The following is a 10,549-nucleotide window of genomic DNA, read 5'->3' as shown; positions in this document are numbered from 1 at the left end:
TTGTTTTTTTTTTTTTTTTTTGTTACTGGGGATCGAATTCAGGACCTTGTGCTTGCGAGGCAAGCTCAGTACCACTGAGACAAATCCCCAGCCCATCTTGTCACTGTCTTTTGAACAATATAGGGTAACAATGACTTATGTGCACATACATTGTATCAAGTATGAAAAGTAACCTGAAGACAATGTAGCCCATACTATGTAAGGGGTTTGAGCCTCTACAAGATTCTGGCATCCTTGGGGCTCCCCAGGTGCCCAGGGATGGCTGTAGTTATGGTTTACATCTAGATGTCCCCTAAAGCCTCACGCACTCATAGGTGGGGCCTTTAGGAGGTGACGGGGTCATGGGTGGGTGATAATCACTACTGAATTAGTGCAAATATGAGTTTATAGCTAATGTGATATTGGGAGGTGAAACATAGTTGGAGGAGGTGGGTCACTGGGGTGTGGCCTGGAAGGGCTGGTCTCCCTCCTCTTCCCTCGATCCCTCTCTGTTTCCCGTCACCATGTTACAGGTTGTTTCTCCTCTGCCGTGCCACTCTGCCTTGTAGCCAGCCAAGTACAGATTGAAACTTCTACAAACTGCGAGGCAAACAAACGATTCTTCTCTTAATTTGCAGGTACGGAGTGTTTTGTACAACTGCCCGACTGGACACACAGAGTGGCAACAATTTAGGGGGGTCATGCACCTTCATGACCATGAGGCCATGGCATGTGTAGCTCTGTGCTCTGCCCAGCATTATGAGCCAGTATCACACCATACATCCGTAGCCAGGAAACGACCAAAGCTTAAAAAGTCAAAGTGCTATTTCTACAGAATGTATATATTGCTTCTGTACTATTGTAAAGTTAAAAAAAAGTCACTCATACCATTGCAAGTCAGGGACTGTCTAGATTGCATTTTTCAGATTCTCTTGAAGACAAGGAAGAACATGTGACTCAGTTCTAATAAAACTAAAATATGAGTCAGCAAGGGAGAGAAAGGGGCTGTAAGGAAAAGCTTTTGCTTTCCTAATGAAGAGAAATAGCTGTGGGTTAGTGGTCCTTTGCCCTAAATACCTTTGTCCTATGTGGAAGGTGGATTTGATGGCCGGTGGATCAGCAGCTATTTTGCCACAATGAAAACATTAAAGATGGTGGAACAAAAAGAAGCCTGGATCCTTGACTTCTTGTAGTCATTAAGTCAACCCTAGCTTATTCATCTTTATATTTATTTTGACATGTGTGAAATAAACCCGTTTGTTTAAGCTATTCAGTTATTTATAAAGCAACACATGATAACACAAAGAAAAACCTTTGTTTTTGGTGTTACTGGTCACTGTGCAGTACTTTAATGGCATTATGTCTTCATAACTATAAGTCGTGTAGGGCTGTGTGTCATGAAAATAAGTGGCTCTAGATATATTCATCGTGTTTGACTTAATTCATTAACTTACCCACTCAGTGAACTATTATGAAAGAATTACTTATGGAAAGAACAACTGGTGATTCAACTAACTCTTCTGTCTCTTTGCATGGATTTTAGTGTCACTTTAGAGTACTTTAACTCATCAGAGTCCTTGTCAGCAGCTCTCCACCATGGTTTTGTTTTCCATAGTTTCAGTTACCCACAGCCAACTATGATCCAAAAATAGGAGATGGCGAACTCCCGGAGTGAACCACTCATAAGTTGTGAAGTATTCTATGCAGTGTCGTGGACTCGGGCATCAGCCCATGCCATCCTCCCAGGGGCAGGAGTCATCCCTGTGTCCCTCATACCCTTGCCACCTGCCCTTTAGTCACTCAGCAGTCAGCTCAGGTCAACAGGGTCAATCAGCCCTCACTGATCAAATGTTTATAGCTATTTCTGAAAAACAAAAACATCCCAAAACCAAAGCACGGCTACGGTGAGTCCTCATCCACCTCATTCACATTTGGCACCCAGTGACTTCCCCAAAGTGCAAATGACCAGGAAAGGAATCCGTTTTGAATCAGTTCAGGACCTCAAGGCAGCCAGGATGGTGAATTAAAGACACTCACGAAAGAGGATGTGCAGAGCTGCTGCCGGAAGCGGCCAGCACGCTGAGATCAGTGCGATGGAAGAGGGAAGAAGATGGTGAGGGGTGAGAGGCAGTGTCTCCGTGGGTGACTGAGTGGTGGCCATGAGGGGGCTCTCGTGATGGAAGCAGGAAGCCCAGGATTCAGCAGAGCAGAGGAAGACTGGGTTTGGCCTGCACTGGCACTGAAGCCATGGTTCTGCATCTGATGGGAGGATGGTGCTTGGGCAGGAGAAGATTGGGGGGCAGGAGAAGATGGGGACACAACCGAGGGGGACTGAATCACGGGGCCCAGTGACTGGCAGTCCGTGACAGTTACCTAGCTTCTTATGTATGCTTGGATTAAAACTTTTGTGAATCGTCTGAATTATTTTACATTCACTACCTAGTAAAATGTACTTTTAAAGAACCTTTTGATATACTTCAGTGATACAGTTAATTTCTTATTTATTCTTTTCTGGAAAGAAGAAATAAAGAGATCACAGGTATGAAGTGCTAATGTCCTGGGGCAGGTGGTCAGTGAGCCTCTCTTCAAATCCCTGCCAGCCCAGGAACTTGGCGAAGATCATAAGTGCCCCTCTGGGGACAGTGGCCTGGGTCTGAGTTTGGACTCAGGGCAGAATCGCTTTCCTTTCTCCATTCCCAAAATGGAGATGGAGAAAACCCCCGCCTTGCTGGGATGTGTGCAAAACAACGAGCTACCAGGAAGCACTGTGAATGCAGCCAGATGTGAAGCAAGCACCCAGAATAACTATATAAATAAAGCAATTCCTTTTTAAGCCTCTGCTGTTCATATTATTTGTCCTGTATTTTCCTGACTGCTAAGCTTTGTACGTCTGTTCTTCTGTCTACATTTGGAGGGGTGGGGTCTCTTAATGTATAGCGTCATCTCCCTTTAAAGATGCTTTTCAACTCCAATCACTTTGGCATTAAACAAGTGAAAAATATTTAGCCCCACAATTTTATCAAAAATAGTATTTTTTTTCTTGGTGCCCTTCTCACTTGCAAAATATCTGTCTCCCTTTTTCCTATTTTCTATATTTTACTTTGCTCTTTATTTATACTTTGGGTTTCCCATGTAAGGGAAACCAAGTGATAGGTAAGCTTGTGTGTCTGGGAAGGGGAAGGAGAAGAAAAGAGAATTAAGATCTGTATGGAAAAACAAAAACAAAAAGGGGAAAAAGTCCCACAAGGAAAAGATGAAACAAAGTTTGCTTTATGAAAAGTTAAATGAAATGAGTAATTTACACAATTATTATGACCCTCATATCCAACAAACATTTATGAAGAATTGACTGTGGTGTACACATTGCAATTAGAGTACAAACAAGATCACTTATTAATTTCAAAATAATGATGCTATATGTACACGCACCAACTCCCCATGATGAGTATAATCACGTACTGCAAACATGTATTAATAAAATAAAAATCTAAATAAAATGACTGCTTTCCTACTCATGTTCCTAATGAGACTTATTTTAAAGTAAACTGAAGGCCTAATCTGGAAGTCTGCAATGTTTGTTACACTCTTGTCAAAATGACTTGCTGATTGCAGAGTGTCTCCTGCAGGATCAACCAGCAGAAAAATGTGTGTGTGCACACATGGGTGCGAGTGTGTGTTGTGTGTGTGTGCGTGCGTGTGTGCACGATGTCAGGAATGATAAGGTCAAAGCAGGAGTTTACAGGAAGCTGTTAGTGTGATATACCATGCGGCTACTATTTATTAATCTGTTTTCTTCTACTTTAAAAACATTACAAAGACAAGCTGTTGTCAAAGCCAATCCCGCAGAAATGGCATAAACTTTAGCTAACATAGTATTCTTAGACCTTAACAGTTCTTAGAATTGGGATTTTCTTAATGTAAATCTTTCAAATGTGATCTTGATTTTTGTCTACATCATTTATTTCATAGTTATCACATGAGGGACTTGATTTATACTTAATTAAATAATTTTATAGCCGGAGAGCGGCATATGTCTGTAATTCCGTCACTCTGGGAGGCTGAGGGAGGACTGCAAATTTGAGGTCAGGCGGGGCAATTTAGTTTGTTTTGTCTCAAAACAAACAAATGAACACACACAAAAAAAGAGAGAGGGAAGCAGGGGTGAATGTAGCTAAGCACAAAATTCTGGGTTCAACCCCCCATAACACACACACACACACGCACACACACACTGTTCATGGCTTTTGGATTCTATTTCCCAGCTGTCTATAATGAGAAAATCAACAGAAAGCTAGTTTACATCCTTCTGGAGGAGCAAATGTGTGCATTCCTTCAGCTCTTTCTTACTTTGCTTGTCTCTCTTATCCTCAGGAGCCAACAACAGACTGTTTCAGTTTCCAACTTCAGGCTTCGAAAGGAGACGCGTCCACTGAGTCATTTGCTTTGCTCTCCGCCTGCCAAGTGTGAATAGGACAGAAACCGAGCAAGTGTGGGGAGTTGGGCGTTTGCTTGTTTCAGAGACTAAGGCGAGAGCGAGCTATAAATATGGTGTCTGCAGCCCTCCCGCTTGGGGCTGTTCAGCTTACTCTGCTGTAGGTGGGCTGGCGCTCCGTGTGCAAACGGCTCTACTGCTCAGTGCTTTTATTCTCCCAGCTATGTGAAAGATTAGAAAATGAAAAGGGGTCATAATATTTTAGTTTTTAGAGCTTGTAATGCAATTTATTAATCAGGTTCACTTTTCCATTTAGTTTTAAAACCAGGACTTATACATAAAAACTTCTATAAATAAGTGAATTAGAAGAGTAGCACTGAGGAAACCAGTGAGGTTCTTGCAGCAGCAGCAGCAGGGCTCTGCCAAGGGCAGCTCTGCACGCAGCAGGCTCTGCCCAGATGGTGCGGACACTTTGCAACTGTCTCTTTAGTGCAGCCGCAAATGGCCGTTTGTCAAGTTACTTCTGAGGTCTTGATGGTGACTTTCTATCACTATTGGATCCCATATCAAAAGTAGTTTATTTAATTTAAAAAATACCCTGGGCACCTGTAAAACAACGTGGAGGGCCACAGACCTGCCGTATACCACATACACCCTAGTATCCACAGTCTTCCAGAATGTCTCCCAGCCTTTCCTGCTTACCAACCACTGAAAACTCCTCCTTGATTTTCCTAGCTTCTAAACCCATCAAGTAGGAACTGGTGGGAACTTTGGTTACATGAAATGGACATCAGATCAGCAAGTGGTGCTTGGTGGGAATGTAGCTCAGCGGCGCTGTGCCTGCCTGGCAAGCATAAGGTCCTGAGTTCAGTCCCTGATAAAAAAAAAAAAAAAAAAAAAAAAAAAAAAAAAAAAGAGCAAGTGGCACTCACAGAAAGTGTTGCTATTTGACACAATGCAAAGCCATCAATCTCTTTTCTACTGGGAAGCATCAACGAAACTTTCCTCCCAAGAATTTTACAAGAATGGCTTTCTTGGGACAAGCTGTTTTCAAGTGTATTCTTCGACTTTCTTAAATTTAGGTAGTCACTGAATCTCCTGAGGGTTTATGCTATTTAGATTTATTTCTTCCTATGCCATTTTCTTTTTCTTTTCCATTTCCACCAGCCTGCAGTGGGAATGGTGATAATTAACCAATGGTCATGCACTGGGAGGTAAGGATAAGCGTACTTCTGTTTCAAATGGTATTCTTGATTCCTGTGAAACTTGAAGTTAATTAACAAAGAATCATTCAGAAGTTCTGTCTAAGCAAACTTTTACTATTCCTTCCTGTCTTTCCCTCAGGGAAGAGTTCTGATGGGTTGGGAATGACCCAGCTTCAGTACTAAACTTGAAATGTGTAACTGGGGGATTCTCAAGTTTGAAAGAGGACGTGCAGGACAAATGGGGTCCTCTGGTGCTCACTTACGGTGAGTGAATAACGGTGTGGTCTGGACAAGGATGTGTTTCCCTCTACGTTACCATGATGCAGCACAGATGCTAGTGTGTGGGGAGATGTAACTCCAAGCCACCAAAAATTAGAAAAATGAAGCAGATGCTGGGAGCTTCTGTAAAAGCCAAACATTTCTTTTCTTTTGGGGGGAACAGGGTCTCGCTATGTCGTTCAGCCTGGCCTTGAACTGTGTAGACTGGGCTGGTCTCAAACTCACTGTGATCCTCCTACTTCAGCCTCCCAAGTACTGGGATTACAGGCGTGCGCCACCACGCCCAGCCAAACATTTGTTTAGAGACTTTATTTGGAGAAATGTTACAAAGTGCGTGTGGGCAGGTGTGTTTGTGTTAAAAATATCCCTTTCAAACAGTAACAAAATGGAGGATTCTTTTTTTTCTAATGCCCTCACTTTATGGAATTCATTTTTCTTCATGAACTTTAAAAAAGCCAACTTTATCTTAGCTCCATTAAGTTTTTTTTAAACTAGTAGGTATTGAAATTAAGGTTTATGGGGCCCTGCTACAGTCTCCTGCCCAATTCCCCAGGAAAACTGACATTGGAGAAGAAGAAATAATCCTCATGTTAGTACTTTTCAGCCAGTTCTTTTCCTGACCCAAGAGATCCAGCTGGTTAACTTGGGTAGGAGTTGGTTGGCCTTGTCCCACACCCTAAGTTACAGCCTGCTTCTCATTTTCATTACCCTCCTCCTGCTGGCTCCGCTGAGGAGCCCTGAAGGGAATGGCCCTTTCCACCCCACCACCCAGAGCTGTGCAAGATGATCACCCACATGGGCAGCACTGGGCCCCACACTCAGGTGCAACCATCTTCTTGGCAAGTGCTGTGCTCGTTCAAGTGCACAAGGCTTTTGAATACATTTTTGAAAATAGCACAGACATCGTATCTTGCCCTGTTAATCTTCCAACATTTTAGAAAACCTTACCATTCAAAAATAAATGAAGCTACATAAAGCACTGACCAGATCTACAAAAACTTGGGCCGAGGGTAGAGCCGAGAGTGCTAGAGCACTCGCCTTGCACATGCAAGGTGTTGATCCCTAGCGCCGAAAAACCTTTTTTTCCCCAAAAAATGTGACCAAGGATGATTAAATGAAATACTAGTTTTGTTTTTAAAAAAAACTGTTAAAAAAAGATTTTAAAATGAAGCTAAACAGACATTTAAAAAATATCCAAAAAAGGAAATAATTGTTCAAGGATTACACAGTTTGATAAAGCCCCAGGGTTCTAAAACGTCACAAGATGCAGCTCATCCAGTAACACTGAAAAAAGTAACCTTCCTACTTCCAGAAACACTGAAACTCCCACAAAAAACCTGAGACCAACATTGGGAGCTCACAGGATAAAGCTGTAACTCAAGACGAGAAATGATGTCCAAACTGTACGCTAAGTTATAAACAACAGGTGAACATGGCAGAGAAGATTCCATGACGAAGTCTTCCCTAACGTGCTGATTTACTCTGTGAAGTACATTGATGGGAAGTCCCTCATATTTCCTGATATCTTGTCACTTAAATTCATACATGCGTGCCTGGCTGTATTTAAAAACATATAATAAGATAATAAAAATGAAGATGGGAATCATATCCATAAGATGGAATGTCAGGCAAGAGCACGATTTTCCAGCTATTGTCATTATTAGATTTTTCTCTTCAGTCACCTGAGTTTGTTCTTTAGTCAAATCTGCCACAGTCAGTGATGAGGTACAAAAGGAAAAGGAATGAATGGGCCTCCATTACCATCCCACTACACTACTCACATGCAGCCATTAGGTGGCTTGATTACATGGAAATAATAAAGTTCAAAAAAAAAAAAAAAAACTAGGTCAACTAGTGAGCAGACACTTTTAAAGAACTTAATTTAGCACGATGTTTTAAAAGCCTAAATTACTAATTTCGTATGTCTTCAGTAACCTGTTTCCCAGAAAAAAAGGCCACAGATTTCCCTCAAAGAACACAGAATTGTTAGTGGTAACTATAGTTTTCAGAAGATGAGAAACACAGGGCAAAGGAACAGGGATAAAAGAAAGACAACAATTATAAAGTAATGTCAATCAAGCACATCACCCTTACAATATTCCAAGCACCATTTGAAGCACCTGACATCTGTGTAACGTTCACAGTCACACCGGCGTAGGGTTGATGACCATATTCACTTCCGTAGCGCATGTGTGCGCGCGTGGTTTTTCTGAAACAGGGTCTCGCTATGCTGCCCAGGCTGGCCTTGAACTTGCAATCCCCCTGCCTCAGCCTCCCGAGTGCTGGGGTTACAGGAGTATTCCACCTGTCTACATGTGAGTTGCAGAGAAGCTAGGTGAGCTGCTGGGCCGCACAGGCGATGGGTGGTGCAGCTGGCGTCTGAACCAGGCAGTTAGGCTCCATGGTGCATCTTAACATAGCACTGGTGACACATCTTCTCGTCTCACCTGCCCGACATTACGAGGCTGGCAGTGTCCGATTTGCAGTTGGGTTATGGAGGCATTGTGTAAGAATTACATGGCAGTACAAGCCTGCTACAGTGATCCATGCACACTCATGTTCACAGATGCACAATTCGTAATAGCTAAATCTTGGAAGTGGCCTCTATGTCATCAATAGATGAGAGATAGAGGAAATGTAGCATTTACACGCTGTGGAGTATCACCGCCATAAAGAACGAGAAACCTGATTCCTCCGTACAAAAATGGATGCATCTCGAGACCATAATGTTAAGTGAAATAAGGTTACACACACAAGCTTAAATATTGAACACTTTCTCTTAAATAAGAAACACAAAAAGGGCTGGGGATTTATTTCAGTGGCACCGTGCCTGCCTCCTAAGCACAAGGTCCTGAGTTCCATCCCTGGTATGGAGGGGGCAGGGGTGGAAGAGACACACAAAGTATAAATAAAGTAAAAAGCAAAATAAAAGACAGATAATTGGAGACATGGAAATAGAGCTTTTGTAAAAGGAAAGAGGACCAAGAGGTGTGGGGGGAGAGGAGGGAAGGAGGATATAAAAGTCAGTAAGATGCATTATGTAAAGGTGCTAACTTCCCACGAGGCATGGATCCTTAGGTACCGCAAACATGGACTAATCAAAGTACGAGCTAAAAAAATGGCAGTGGAGCTGAGATTCCAAGTCAGAGGTTTTAGCCTCCAAACCCCAAAGGAAGAGGAAGACCAAGAGGAATTTCCTCAGCTTGATTAAAGAGATGCACAGTCCCTGCGGGCTTTCAGCAGCTTGGCTGGAGATAAATGACTGACCCTGCTCTGGCGGAGTTGGTTCCGCCCACGGCCCGACCCCAAGCCTACCGCAGCAAGTGACAGTCTGAGGGCCCCTGCAAGTTCTGATCCTTCCTCCTCAGCACAGCCCTCCCCACGCTCGACAGCTCTTCTCCCAGCCCCTTCCCAGGCGCATGCCGCCTGCTGGGCAGGTACTGTCCCGGGGGCTCGGATGTGTAAGTGAAGGAGAGCAAGATCCTCACTCTGTGCCCTGGCACGTGGCGGGGTGAAAATTTACTAAAGAAATAAATGAATTAATCAGGAGCGGCAGGGTAGAAGCCAAAGGTGGCGGATGGAGACTACAGAGAAAAGCAACTATTTGATTTTGATCTATGAACTCCTCACATTTACTAAAATCTTAATGTGCTTGTGACTAATAAGGATGATCTTTCTATCGTTTAACTCATGTTTAAAAGCAGAAATGCACTGAGGACATTTCAATTCCCATGGTGACCGTGCTGCAGGTTCTGAAGGAGAGCCCGCATTCAGGGTGCAGGACTCGGCTCTTTGTCAGACTGCACTTGCCAGTTCCAGCCCCCGGAGCTCAGCCGTGCTTACTGCTTTCCAAGGTGTGCTTTCTTCCAGCAATCCGAGGGGTTTGTCTTGAAGCTCATTTCAGTTCTCGCAGTGGGGTTGCAGGCTGCCATCCATGTCGTCATCCACTCCCTCAATTAGAGGCAATGGCATTTCACCTCCGTGCAAAGTGTTAGTGAATTAACAGTCCCCACTCTGCATTCATTTGTGAAATCTGCTCTGCTTGTGACGACGATCGTGCCATGCAGGGAGAAACCAGACACTGCCAATTCCGCCAGGCCCTGCAAACATCATTTAAAACACTAACTCTGCCTTCAGTCTGCAGGGTCAATGTCCTTCTTTAGGACATGGGGCAGAGGTCAGCCCTGGTAATCAGTGGGGGATAAATCACACAATAACCCCACAGAAAATAACCACAAATAATCACTCCAATTTCCCCAAATCTTTCTTATTACTTGACATCTGTTTAAGACCAAAAATTGAACTCTGGCATGGCAAACAATGTTCAGATCTGATTTGAAACTCTCAGACATGACAATTTGGTCTCAAAGAGCAAATCACAATGAGTAACACTGTGAAGAGATCAGTCACACGGTGTGACTGTCTCTTTCAGGACCAAGGGTGTCTTAGTCTAATGTGCAGAACTTTAACCCAGGAATTCTGAAGTCACAGGAGTGCGGTGGATTTGCCTAGTGCTTGTGAAAGATGTCTTATGTGCATCTCTCCAGGGGTGCGCAGACCCACCAGGATGACAGGAGGGCTGTGCTGGGCCTGCTGTCTCCCAGCTGTCACCAGGCTGCAGTGGATTTAGTGTTCTCCTGCACAAAGGGCTTTA

General features: G+C 43.5%; 1 protein-coding gene across 4 annotated transcripts in view; it reads right to left on the bottom strand.

Moving 5' to 3' along the window:
- Ak5 (adenylate kinase 5) overlaps positions 1–10,549 on the bottom strand; it is a 219,973-nt gene that overhangs the window by 118,002 nt on the left and 91,422 nt on the right. The window lies entirely within an intron of this gene.

This window comes from Fukomys damarensis, unplaced genomic scaffold, assembly GCF_012274545.1.
Source record: "Fukomys damarensis isolate Sample0158 unplaced genomic scaffold, DMR_v1.0_HiC HiC_scaffold_33, whole genome shotgun sequence".
Classification (NCBI taxonomy): Eukaryota; Metazoa; Chordata; class Mammalia; order Rodentia; family Bathyergidae; genus Fukomys; species Fukomys damarensis.
This window is presented reverse-complemented; position numbering and strand designations above follow the sequence as displayed.